At 43.2% G+C, this 13114-nt stretch overlaps 1 protein-coding gene across 1 annotated transcript in view; it reads left to right on the top strand.

The window, feature by feature from the left end:
• The first annotated feature begins 476 nt into the window (after nt 1-476).
• Atp6v1c1 (ATPase H+ transporting V1 subunit C1) overlaps nt 477-13114 on the top strand; it is a 45641-nt gene continuing 33003 nt past the window's right edge. The window contains exon 1 of the mRNA XM_042672961.1: nt 477-645. The gene's annotated coding sequence lies outside the window, so the exon portion shown is untranslated. The remainder of the gene's footprint in view (nt 646-13114) is intronic.

Raw genomic sequence — 13114 nt, 5'->3', positions numbered from 1 at the left:
CTTGCGCTCGGTGTGTTTACCACATGCTCTGCACACTCGGGAAGCGGACAAGGAAGGGCTCGTGGCAAAGGGCAACTTGCTCCGGTAGGTAATTCTTAAAAACAAACTCAATGCTGCCCGGTCAGCCATCCAGGGGCAATTAGGAAAGTAGGCAGAACTAGGTGAAGCTCACTCCCAGGTAAATTACCCCCCCCCAAATTCCGCTGGACAGGCCCGGGCAGAGGGCCGGAGAGAAGTTCTTACCTGCAGAAAGCCCAAAGGGGACAGGGATAGGGGTGAGGGGAGTGACGTTTCTGGAAGGCGACCCACACGCACACACGCACGCACGCACGTGGAGACGCTGAGAGGCGGGGAGCTCCTGAGCCCCGCCCACCCCAGAACCGCCAAGCCTCCGGCACTCTCTTATCCCCGCCCTTCAGAGCCGCGCCTGCGCAATAGCGCGCACGTAGGCGGAGAGCTGCACACCGCGGTCAGCTGACTGCTTCCTCCCGCACGTGACTTGCTCTGTGGGCGCCCGGGGTCGAGGAAGTCGAGAGGCCGGAGCTTAGGTCCAAGAGGGATGGAGCGCTGAGCCGTTAACGTCTGTCAGGCTGCTTGCCTTTACACCTGCTGCTGCGGCTGCTTCTTCCTTTGACACCTTCCTGGGTCAGTGAGCGATGGCCGCCCCGCGAGGGGAGCCCTGGCCAGGCCGGAGCTGGTGCCGCTCCCGTCGCCTGGACGGGAGCTGGGGGCCGGCGGTGGGGTGGGGGGTGGGGAGGTGTGAGCGGGACTGGCGGCTGCCGCTGGAGCCGGCCAGATGGCTGTGTGTGCTTTAACAGTGCCGTGCTCCTTGCCTGCAATCCTGGCCTAGGGTTCCGCTCTAGGGAAGAGGAAGGAGGGAAAAAAGGAAAGGGCACTGGGGATCACTCAGTAGCCGGGGCCAAATGAAGCTCAGAGGTTTGGGACGTTTCTTCTTGGGAAGGGGAGATCATAACGAATCCACGCCGCCTGATGAGGGGTTGCAAAGTGACAGTGGCCCAGGGAGGATCTGGGGGGTGTATGAGAGGTCACAGCTAGCTCAGTGGTCTTCCTTGGGTGTATGCGCGCGCGTGAGTTGGGGTGGTGGTGGCAGTTTTAAAGGCTTAAAAGCCCCACACTACAGACAGAGGACCAACCATCACTGAGGCAGGGAACTCATATTACTTTGTGTTAGAGTGGGGTAAAGGGGAGACAAAAAAAAAAAGCCCAGAGAAGGAACTTACTGGGAGAGGCTCATAGGCAAATTGAATCACCTGTTGGGCAAAGGCGTAAGAAGGAAGCAGTGTTCTTTTCAGAGGAAAAAATTGGTATGCTAGGGAAAAATCAAGTGTCTCAGTGAGAACTCAGTCCTCGGCACTGCTTTGGGAGTTGTGGAGTAGGGTACATGTATCCAGACATTCGGAGTTCACATGTTTAGAAGAAAAGTTTCACACAAAACTCTTGAAAGTATAGGCTAGGAAGGTGGCTCAGTGGTAGAGTGCTTGCCTTGTATGCATGAGGCCCTGAGTTCGATGCCTCAGCACCATATAAGCAGAGAAAGCCGGAAGTGGCGCTGTGGCTCAAAGTGGTAGAGCGCTAGCCTTGAGCTGAAGAGCTGAGAGACAGCGCCCAAGCCCAGAGTTCAGGCCCCTCGACCAACAAAAAACAAACAAAAAAAAAACTTGAAAGTAGTGTGAAGTTATAATTATTTTTTAAAAAAAGTACAAAGCTCTTTGAAAGCACAAATGGGGTGGGGGATATGTGAACTGGCACAGGAGAAAATATCCTGTAGGAAAGAAAATGTGAGCTGGGTCCTAGTTAAGCCAGTGGAATTTGAACCCTTTTAAAGAAATGGGGAGAACTTTCTAAGCAGTGAAAGTCACAGGATTTGAAGGTCTGAAGATGAGGGATGAAAGTTTGTAGTGGGTGGCATTGTGCTTAGGTGGGAGATAAAGCTGAGGTCTAGTGATAAGGACTTTTTTGAGTTATACTCATTTACTTATTAATTCAACTAATATTGAGTGCATACCATATACCTGTATTGCAATTCTTAGGTTTAGAAAACAGGCAGAGTCTCTTATAGTCTGAAGCTTATAGTCAAATGGAGAAGATAATTTTTTTCATAATCATCATGCACATGTGAAATGTGATTTGAAGGAATAACAGTTGTTCAAGAGTTCACTGGGAATATGACCCTTATGGAAGACTCAAAGAAGTCTTTATTGAGTATATAACTTGACCCAAGAAATGAGAAGGAGCTGGACAAGGGTCTGTGACGGTATACAATGAAAAGAACATTTCCAGGCTGAGAGAACTCCCAATGTCAGGTCTACAATTTTGAGGGATTGTAGGGAGGCTGCTGTGGTTGAAAAGTTGGGAGGTGATGTGAGACTGGGGTCAGTCTCAGACAGACTTTTCTCCAAAGGCAGAGGGAAGACAGTTAAGATTATAGGCAGTGTAGTGAGTCAGACTGTGGCTTTAGAAAAGATAATTTTGTGAAGAATGTGGAGGCGTGGAAGAAGTGAATGAGGGAGACTAGTTTAAGAGGACATTGTTGGAAACCACAGGACTTGAAGGCACCCTTCTTTTTCCACTAAGGAGTTAAGAAAAATGTTTAACTCTACTTATGTTTCCAGGGATTAGGGGATTGGAAAAGGAAAGTATAATTAAATTCTGTATCCCCCCCTTCCTAAGAATGGTGCCAAGCAGTTGTGAAATATGCAGGGGAGGCTGGATCATTTTGGAGTCAATGGGAGATTCTTTTGCAGAAATTTGGCCTTTCATATTTATCCCTTTGTATGGTAACCTATTTCAGAATAGTATTTTTTAATTAAAGTATAGTTGATTACAGGAAGTAATCAACTCCTTTCATGCTTGTTTGGTTCTCAAAAATCCTTGAAAGACAATAGGTGAAAAGTGCTATTCCTTGTATAGATAGGAACCCACCTAAATCCTTGGAACTGGAAACAGGTTAGTAAAATAATTTGCCTAAGTCTATCTAGCATGACTTCTGTGGTCTTCTGACTGCTAATAGTTCCTGCTGATTAGCTATCCAGTACTTACCATAAACACATCTGGCGAGAGTGTGTGTGTGTGTGTGTGTGTGTGTGTGTGTGTGTGTGTGTGTGTGTGTGTGTGTGTGTGTGTGTTTGCGTTTGCCAGTCCTGGGCTTGAACTCAGGGCCTGGCGAGATTGTGTGTGTGTGTGTGTGTGTGTGTGTGTGTGTGTGTGTGTGTTTGCATTGGCCTGGCGAGATTGTGTGTGTGTGTGTGTGTGTGTGTGTGTGTTTGCGTTTGCCAGTCCTGGGCTTGAACTCAGGGCCTGGGCACTGTCACCAAGCTTCTTTTGCTCAAGGCTAGTACTTTACCACTTGAACCACTGGGCCACTTCTGGCTTTTTTTGTTTATGTGGTACTGAGGAATCAAACCCAGGGCTTCATGCGTGCTAGGCAAGCGCTCTACCACTAAGCCACATACCCAGCCCTGAGATGAGTTTTTTGAAGTACGTAATTATCTATGATTTGGTTCCTCTGGTGGAATTTGTCTAGTAGGGACAGCTTTAAGAGTTTTGGCAATGATGGTCTGTGCTTAGGAACTATCTTTCTATGAGTTTGGGTAAAGTACTGCCATTTACAGACTAGCAAATGGGTGAGCAGAAAGTGCTCAAGGGTCAATCACGGTTCTTTGGCAACAAGTGAGTCTTAAATTGTGCTGACCAAGTCTCAGGATTGTGTCTTAGAATTTTAGGATTCTTTTCTTTTTTGGTATACCTTGCACATACTAGATTTAAAAATTTCAAGAAATAGTACTTGGGAACTAGCAAAATGCTGAGAACTAGGGGGCTAATTTAATCCTACTTTAAAATGGAACAGTAAATCATGAATGTTGTCCTTCTCTCTCTCTCTCTCTCTCTCCTTTCTTTTTTCACTCTTTTTTCTGTCTAGGGCTTGAATTTAGGGCGTGGGCACTGCCCCTGAACCTGTTAATGCTCAAGGCAAGCGCTCTACCACTTGAGCCACAGCACCACTTCTGGCTATTTTTGAATAGTTTATTGGAGATAAGAATCTTGGGGACTTTCCTGCCCGGGCTGGTTTTGAACTGCAATTCTCATATCTCAGCCTCCAGTGACTAGGATTGCAGGTATAAGCCACCAGTACCTGACTCAATTGCTAATCTTGATAATGAAACAATTCTTTTTTCTTTTGGTGCCAGTCCTGGGGATTCAACATAGGTCCTGGGTGCTGTCCCTTAGCATTTCTGCCCAAGGCTGACATTCTTCCATTGGAGCCAGAGTTCCACATCTAGTATTTTTGGTAGTTAATTTGAGATAAGAGTCTCATAGATTATTCCTGTCTGGGCTGGCTTTGCACTGTAGTCCTCAGTTCTGAGCCCCCTAAGTAGCTAGGATTACAGATGTGAGCAACCACATCTAGTGTTTGAAACAAAGTTCTTTTCCATTGGGAAATGTTATATACTACTGTTCAAACGTGTAATATACACTTACTGAGTTTAAATAAAGCTGGTTAGCGTTGGAGCAGAAGTGCTTTGTTTATATTGGGATAGTGGTAGACTAAAATGGGGGAAGGGAAGAAAATGGAAAAAAAAAGAAATAATTTGAAAATAGCATTGAGGTTAAACAGGTTAAACTGAGGTTAATATGAGGTTAAAATGATATGTTTTCTAAGTATTTTTATTTTGTGCTGGTCCTTTGGCTTGAACTCAGGGCCTAGGCGTTGTCCCTGAGCTTTTTTTGTTCAAGGCTAACACTCTACCACTTGAACCACAGCTCCACTTCTCAGTGTTTTTGGTGGTTAATTGAAGACAAGAGTCTCACAGACTTTTCATGTCTGGCCTGACTTAGAACCATGATACTCAGTCTATAGCCTTCTCAGTAGTTAGAATTATAGGTATGAGCCACCTGCCCCCAAATCTAAGCATTTTATACAGTCTGCTAATGAACAGGAAGTTATTTGTAATTTAAGCTAATTAACATGTGCATTAACTCCACCATGAAAGGTTTTCAGTGTGTACTAGTTCAGTGTTTCTGAATGGGTAGTACAGACATTTTGGGCAGAACAGGACTATCCCATATTTATTGTAGTCTTTACCTACCAAATTCTCTCTCTCTCTCTCTCTCTCTCTCTCTCTCTCCTCCCCTCTCTTTCTCTCTGTCGTGGGGCTTGAACTTGGCCTAGACGCTGTCCCTCAGCTCTTCAGCTCAAGATAGCGCTCTACCACTTGAGCCACAGGGCCACTTCCGGTTTTCTGGTGGCTTATTGGAAATTAATGTCTCACAGACTTTCTTGCCTGGGCTTTGAACCTTGATCCTCAGATCTCAGCCTCCTGGGTAGCTAGGATTACTGGTGTGAGCCACTGGTGCCCGGTCCAAATTCTTATTAATGATCCTCATATTGGGACAGCCCAAAATGCTCCAATATATATATATTTTTTGGGTCCGGTCATGGGGCCTGAACTCTGGGCCTGGGCGCTGTCCCTCAGATCTTCAGCTCAAAGCTAGCTAGCACTCTACCACTTGAGCCACAGCGCCACTTCCGGCTTTTTTCTTTTTGCTTATGTGGTGCTGAGGAATCGAACCCAGGGCCTTAGACATGCAAGGCAAGCGCCCTACCACTGAGCCACCTTCCCAGCCCTCCAATATATTTCTAGACTTCTTTTTTTTTTGGGGGGGGGAGGTCGGTTGTGGGGCTTGAACTCGGCCTAGGCGCTGTCCCTCAGCTCTTCAGCTCAAGGCTAGCGCTCTATCACTTGAGCCACACAATGCCACTTCCGGTTTTCTGGTGGCTTATTGGAGATTAATGTCTCACGGACTTTCTTGCCTGGGCTTTGAACCTTGATCCTCAGATCTCAGCCTCCTGGGTAGCTAGGATTACAGGCCTGAGCCACCAGTGCCCAGCTTAGATTTCTAGACTTGTGTTTTTTTTTTTGCTGATCATGGGGCCTGAACTCTGGGCCTGGGCACTGTCCCTCAGCTCTTCAGCTCAAGGCTAGTGCTCTACCACTTTGAGCCACAGCGCCACTTCCCGCTTTTTCTGCTTATGTGGTGCTGAGGAATCGAACCCAGGGCCTCATGCATGCAAGGCAAGCACTCTACCACTGAGCCACTTTCCCAGCCCCAGATTTCTAGACTTCTTAAAGAGAGGTGTACTATTTGGTTTCAACACGTGCTTCATGTACTTGGACTGATACTAAATGTTGCCCATACAGAGTCTGAAAGTAATGTTTTCATAATTTCATTTTTTGATGTCTTAATGTAATTTTTAGCATAAAACTGCAAAAATTTGTTATAATATTTCTGGGAAGAATTTGTCTACTATAAAAACTTCATGAATAACTCAAGTAGGTTTCCTTCAGTCCCAATTAAATGTAGTCATTAGTTGTGGGCAAGTAATTTCATTAGCTGTTCCCATGACTACAAGTGGAAATGGTAATAATACCTACTATGAAATAAGTACAGAATTGATTAGCATATTAAATTGCTTATCACTGGGCACTAACTACATAGTGGTATGTATTCAATAAGTGGTTACTGACCAGTTAATAAAATTTCATACTTCCTAGACTCATTAATTAGGAAAAGCCACCTTACTTGAAGTCTTTACTTTGAAGAATTTCAGGCTTGAATACATTGTATCAGAGATATCAGCAACTTTAACAGAGAGTAGTGTTGTGGTCCAGTGCCAATTATGAATGACCATGTAAGTGACCAACCCTAAAGAAAAGGAAGTAACATTAATGGAAGAACTGAGTGTGGATTTAGGGAATCCCCTGGAAGGAATTGTTTTCTCCCTTGAGTTACTGCTTGGTTGTATGTGAAGAGGAGTCTGTGGGAGCTGAAAATATTCTGATGATGACTTTCAGACTCTTCAACTCTTCATACTTTTTGCCAGAAATTACTAGAAACTTTCCACCATTGAATTTTCTGTTACTACTTTCCTCCTCCCTGACCCTTCACCATATTTTTAGTCTTTATGATGGGTTCTGTGTGAAAGTAAAGCTCTCCTGCTGCAGATTTTTTTTCTTATGATCTGTGGCATGGAAGGATGGTACTTGTTTATAAAGATTAAATTTCCTTTCATATTTAAGTGTATTATATGAAATTTAGTGTTGATAGGATATGGAGTATTTTTGAGGGGAGGTTAATAATTATTTATATTATAATTTTATTATAATTTATGTGGCACTGAGGAATCAAACCCAGGGCCTCATGCACGCTAGGCAAGCATGCTACCACTAAGCCACATTCCCAGCCCTCAATGTGGAGTATTTGTAAGTATTATTTTAGTTGAAAGTAAAACATGCATAGCTAATATTTATCAAAGATGTATATTTAACAGTTTTGAAATTTTATTGTAAATTTTAGAAATATCTTTGAAAAAGAATCCCCTTTTACTAGAAACATCAACACAAGTTATGTTAGGAAACCCCTCTTAAAGTCCCACTCAAATTGTTTGCTTTAGAAAGGATAACAGGTTTACATTCAAGAGAGATGTTATACTTCTCTCTCTCTCTTTCTTTCTTTCTCCCTCCCTCCTCCTCTCCCTCCCTCCCCCTCTCTCTTTCCCTTTCTTTCTTTCCTTCCTTCCTTCCTTCTTTCTTTCTTTCTTTTTTTCTTTCTTTTGTTTCTTTCTCGTGAGGCTTGAACTCTGGGCTTGGGTGCTGACCCTCAGCTCTTTAGCTCAAACCAAGTGCTCTCCCACTTGAGCCACAGTGCCACTTCTGGTTTTCCGGTGGTTAGTTGGAGATAAGAGTTTCACAGACTTTTCACGATCCTCAGATCTTAGCCTCTTAAGTAGCTAGGAGTACAGGCATGAGCCACCAGCACCCGCCATGTTATACTTTTTCTTTGTAGAATATTGGTGATAGCTAGGGTAGGATATGGCAGCTTTTAAAATGAATTGTTTGTGGAAAGTGTTTAATGATCAACCCATTTAAAAGTTGAAATGCAACTGGCTACTGATCCCTTGTAATCACAGCTATTTAGGTGGTTGAGATCTGAGAACTGGGGTTCAGAGCCAGCTTGAGCAGACAAATCTGAGAGATTGTTATCCCCAATTAACCAGTAAAAAGCCAGAAGTGAAAGTATTGTTCAAGTGATATAGTACCAGCATTGAAAGAAAAACCTAAGCAAGAGTGTGAGGCCCTGAGTTCAAGTCTCAGTATCTTTACCTATAAACTCATATGCGTGTGCACACAGAGTTGAAGTGCATATTTGGAAGACTCTGGAATTTTACTATTATCTGATGTATGCCTTTTGCTTGTTAAAATAAGCTTCTTTAGTAAAGTTGGTACAGTTATTATTTGTTGCTTCCAGGAACTTGGTTTCAATACCCCTCCTTGGTGGGGCTGTTCCAGTGTCTCATATAAAATGACATAGTATTTCCATGTAACTTGCGTACATTTTCCCATATACTTTAAAATCATCTCTATAGTACCTGTATTACTTAATACAGTGAAAATGCTATGTAAATAGTTCTAGCTGGGCACTGTGGGTGGCTCAAGCCTCTACTCCTAGCTACTCAGGAGGCTGAAATCTGAGGATTGCAGTAAAAGCCAGCCTTGACTACAAAGTCTGTGGAACTCTTATCTCCAGTTAACTATCAAAAATGCCAGGAGTCAGGGTTGGGAAGATGGCTTAGTGATAGAGTGCTTGCCTTGCAGGCATGATGCCCTGGGTTTGATTTCTCAGCACCACATAAACAGAAAAAAGCCGGAAGTGGCGCTGTGGCTCAAGTGGTAGAGTGCTAGCCTTGAGCTGAAGAGCTGAGGGATAGAGCCCAGACCCAGAGTTCAAGCCCCACGACTGACAAAAAAAAAAGCCGGAAGTGGAGCTGTGGCTCTAGTGGTAGAGTGCTGGCCTTGAGCAGAAAAAGAAAAAAGGTCAGTGACAGCACCCAGACCCTCAGTTCAAGCCTCAGGACTAGCACACACAGCACAAAAAGTAGTTCTATAATGTTTAGGGAATAATGATAAGGACGAGTCTGCATATTCAGCGCAGGCATGTTTCCCCCAGATTTTTGATCTGTGGTTGGCTGAATTCTCAGATGTGAAATGTGTGAATATGGAAGATTTTTCTTTTTTGGGGGGGGGGGGTCAGTCGTGGGGCCTGAACTCTGGGCCTGGGCACTGTTCCTCAGCTCTTCAGCTCAAGGCTAGCACTCTACCACTTGAGCCACAGCACCACTTCCAACTTTTTCTGCTTATGTGATGCTGAGGAATTGAACCCAGGGCCTCATGTATGCAAAGTAAGCACTCTACCACTGAGCCACCTTCCTAGCCCAGGTTGACTATATTAAAGGTAATTTTTTTTTGCCTCTAGACTATCTTCTAGGCTTAATTTGTTGTGCAGTTTAATTTACTGTGAGAAATAACTGCATTTCAGAGATTACAGTATTGGTTTCAGGAAAGCATTAATGTTGGAGCAATTACTGAAGGTCACTGTCTTATTTTCTTTCTTTCTTTTTTTTTAATTTTTGGGTCCGGTTGTGGGGCCTGAACTCTGGGCCTGGGTGCTGTCCCTCAGCTCTTCAGCTCAAGGCTAGCACGCTACCACTTGAGCCATAGCACCACTTCTGGCTTTTTTTTTTTTTTTCTGCTTATGAGGAATCGAACCCAGGGCCTCATGTATTCAAGGCAAGTGCTCCACCACTGAGCCACCTTCCCAGCCCCCACTGTCTTATTTTCTGTGGTTACCCCTCTTTTGAGTCCTACTCTACTCATACATAGAATCTGTGCTAGCAGATATCCTGTGCAAGTCCAGCATCCCACCATTTGGCTGATGTGTAACTTATTGCATTGTCTTTATTTTGTGTTTATATCAGTTATAGAAAAATAATACACAGGCTTTCTAACTTGCACAAATGAGAGGTATAGTAAGTAATATAATAGTTGCAGAGATGTAGGCCAGGCCTACCTTTTTTCTCTCCCATTTTTCTTCCTTTTGTTTTGAAAAGCAGTATAATTATTGCAGAAAATATGGAAGTGTTTAATATGACTAGTGTTTTCCCTGTGCCTCTGCTTCTAGTTGGCATCTACATGGCAATTCCCCTCCCTGTCTACACATTGTACCTTCTCATATTGGTCAATACGTATGTAGATAGACTTGTACCACCACCCCACCACTGTAGTCTCCTTGAAGACAGGGACTGCAGTTTTAAATCTTGCTTTCAGAGCCAAGCCACAATTCTGGGTACTTAAGCACCCTGTACAAAATGAATGATACAACCTTAAATTGAAAATGATTAGCACAGCTAAGTAAGAGATGTGTGGCAAAACACAAAATAGATAACTTGTCTTATTGTAGTGAATTACTTGGGTTAAATGGATATGTGGGCTCAGAGAGGAGTTGGGAGTATAAAAATGGGTTTAGTGCTGCATAAACTTAGTTGGGAAAAGGATTTTGTTAAAGGAAGCATGAGTTGATTTAAACAGGTAGAGAAAAGTTGTTTTGTGCGAAATTGAGGCAGAGGTAGACAGAGTAGGGAAGAGAACTAAAGGCAGGCCTGAAGTTATGAGGATAAAGCAGAGCTCAGAGTGAAGAGAAAAGGAAAGGGAATGTAACCAAATTCATTAGACCCCAATGTTCTCTGAACCTGGGTCTATAGAGGTAGGGTCACAGGGTTCAGCCAGACAAGGTAGAAGTATTTTAAAATTTGACTAGTGTTTCCAAGTATAGTGTGTATCTCTTCAAATGGGAGAGCTCAAATGCTCTTAGATGCGAGCATTCATTCTTCTCTGTTAGCATGGTGCAATAAAGAAAACATGGTCTTTGGAGTCAGACATCTACCAGTTGTGTGACAGGGGATAGATTACCAACCTCAAGTATTCATAGGGTATTGTATGCATCAAGTAAGAACCAAAGGTAAAGGGTCCTCTTTTCTTTCCTCCTTATCCTTTAAAAGAGGGCTTCAGTTAAAAATTAGAGAAGTTTCTGTGATTTTCTTAGACATTTCTCAACTATTGTTTAGATTATTCACAATATTGTTTCCTTTGATCCCCATGAAAGCCCAGTGAAGTAGATAGAGCAGGTACTTGTGTGTGTGTGTGTGTGTGCGCGTGCGTGCGTGTGCACATATGCATGTGAGCACATGTGCACAAGCACTCATGCCAGTCCTGGGACTTGAACTCAGGGCCTGCGCACTGTCCTCAAGGAACTTGAGCAAAAAAGTGACTGTGACTCACTTGAGTCACAGCTCTACTTCTAGCCTTTTTGGAAGTTAATTGGAAATGAGAATCCCATAGACTTTCCTGCCCAGGCTGGCTTCAAAGGTGATCCTCAGATCTCAGCCTCCTGAGTAGCTAGGATTACAGGTGTGAGCCACTGGCACTTGGCAGTTTAGGTAATTTAACACTATCAGGAAGTATAAAAAATATATTATCAAATATATTTTAACGGAGATAGGAAACAGCCAAGGCCAGGGTGGCCCATGGGAAGTAAAAAGTGTCGATGATTCCCATGTGCAGTGGAAAATAGAAAAAGAGGATGACAGGCCTTTATTATAAAAGGCAACTTCCTGAGAGAAGTTCTGGAATTAGTACAGGTATAGTCCAAATCATGCTCTGTACTGTTCATACAGTTGGAATTATTGAAACTATTGACCCAATGGGAGGATTATAGTGACCCAAGAGGAGCATCACTTCTGGCTTTTTCTGTTTATGTGGTACTGAAGAATCGAACCCAGGACTTCATGAATGCTACTCAAGCACTATACTACTAAGCCACACTCCCAGCCCAGAAAAGTTAATTTCAAAGTTAGATTATTCTGTTCTCCAAATACACCATTTGAAAGTTCACTAAAATTTTACTTTATTATCTGTATTAATATCGTCATCATTATTATTCATTTTGCGCTGGTTCTGGGGCTTGAACTCAGGGCTTGGGTATAGTCCCTGTGTTGTTTTTGCTCAAGGCTACCACTCTACCTCTTGAATAACAACTCCATATCCAGCCTCTTTTTTAGGTGGTTAATTTGAGATAACAGTCTCATGGACTTTCCTGTGTGGGCGGCTTTGAATGTTGATCCTCACATCTCAGCCTTGAGTGGCTAGGATTATTACATTTTAATGTATGCAATTTATTTCAGATAAATAATAGATATTACAGATTAACAAACATCCATACACCTATTACCCAGATTTAACACACATGAACATTTTACCATTTTTTTACGCTAGCTATTTTTCTTAAAGTCTGGGGATATGACTCATTAGTATTGTGCTTGCCTGGTGTGCCTGAGGAACCAACTCTGATCCCCCTAGTGTGGGGACTTGCTCAATACCCTAGCACTGTGAAAACAAAGCAAAACAAAACAGAAACAAAAAAATCACTGTCAAAAAATAAAACCTTAGCTGGGTGTGGTGGCTCAAGTTTGTACTCTTAGCTACATGGGAGATAGAGATGAGAGATGAGAATTCTTAGTTGTAAGTCAGCTTGGGCAAAAAGAAGAGAAGAAAACTATCTCAACCAATGGCTCAGTGTGGTGGCTGGCGCCTGTCACTCCCAGCAATGTAAGGAAACACAAGTAAGAGGATTTCAGTCTAACCCTGTCTGGCATAAAGTAAGACCCCCTATTCCAAATAAACAACAAAATAAGGGATTCGGTATGTGGCTTAATCGTAGAGAGAAGCAAAATCTTAGTCTTCTCTATGTGTATTTTTATACCTTTTGTAAGTATATAACTCTGTATAGAGTACACCATGTATATTTTAAAGTTGTGGATATGGACACTTTTTTCTTGCTGGTTAGAAGTTGATAACAGCTGTGGTGAACAATTTGACAATACCCAAGAGAACTGGCAATGATTTATTTCAGTTATGATGAAGAAATCTCTTCATCCCGGCCCTAGTGGCTCACTCCTGTAATCCTAGCTACTCAGGAGATCTAAGATCTGAGTATCATGATTGAAAGCCAGCTTGGTGAAGAAAGCCTGTGAGACTCTCATCTCCAATTAAGTTCAAACCCAGCACCCCCCACCCCCAAATCACCTAAAAAAAAAAATTTAGTGGCTGTTCTAGTTTCACCTGGGCTACTAATGTGGCTGCATTCAGGTGGGAGATTGGCTGGGCAGGTCTCCTTCAGTGGTTGGCAGTTTTCTGCCATG

Source organism: Dipodomys spectabilis, unplaced genomic scaffold (assembly GCF_019054845.1).
Source record: "Dipodomys spectabilis isolate Male_0828 unplaced genomic scaffold, ASM1905484v1 ptg000783l, whole genome shotgun sequence".
Classification (NCBI taxonomy): Eukaryota; Metazoa; Chordata; class Mammalia; order Rodentia; family Heteromyidae; genus Dipodomys; species Dipodomys spectabilis.
The sequence above is the reverse complement of the archived record's forward strand: the minus strand, read 5'-3'. Positions and strand labels throughout refer to the sequence as shown.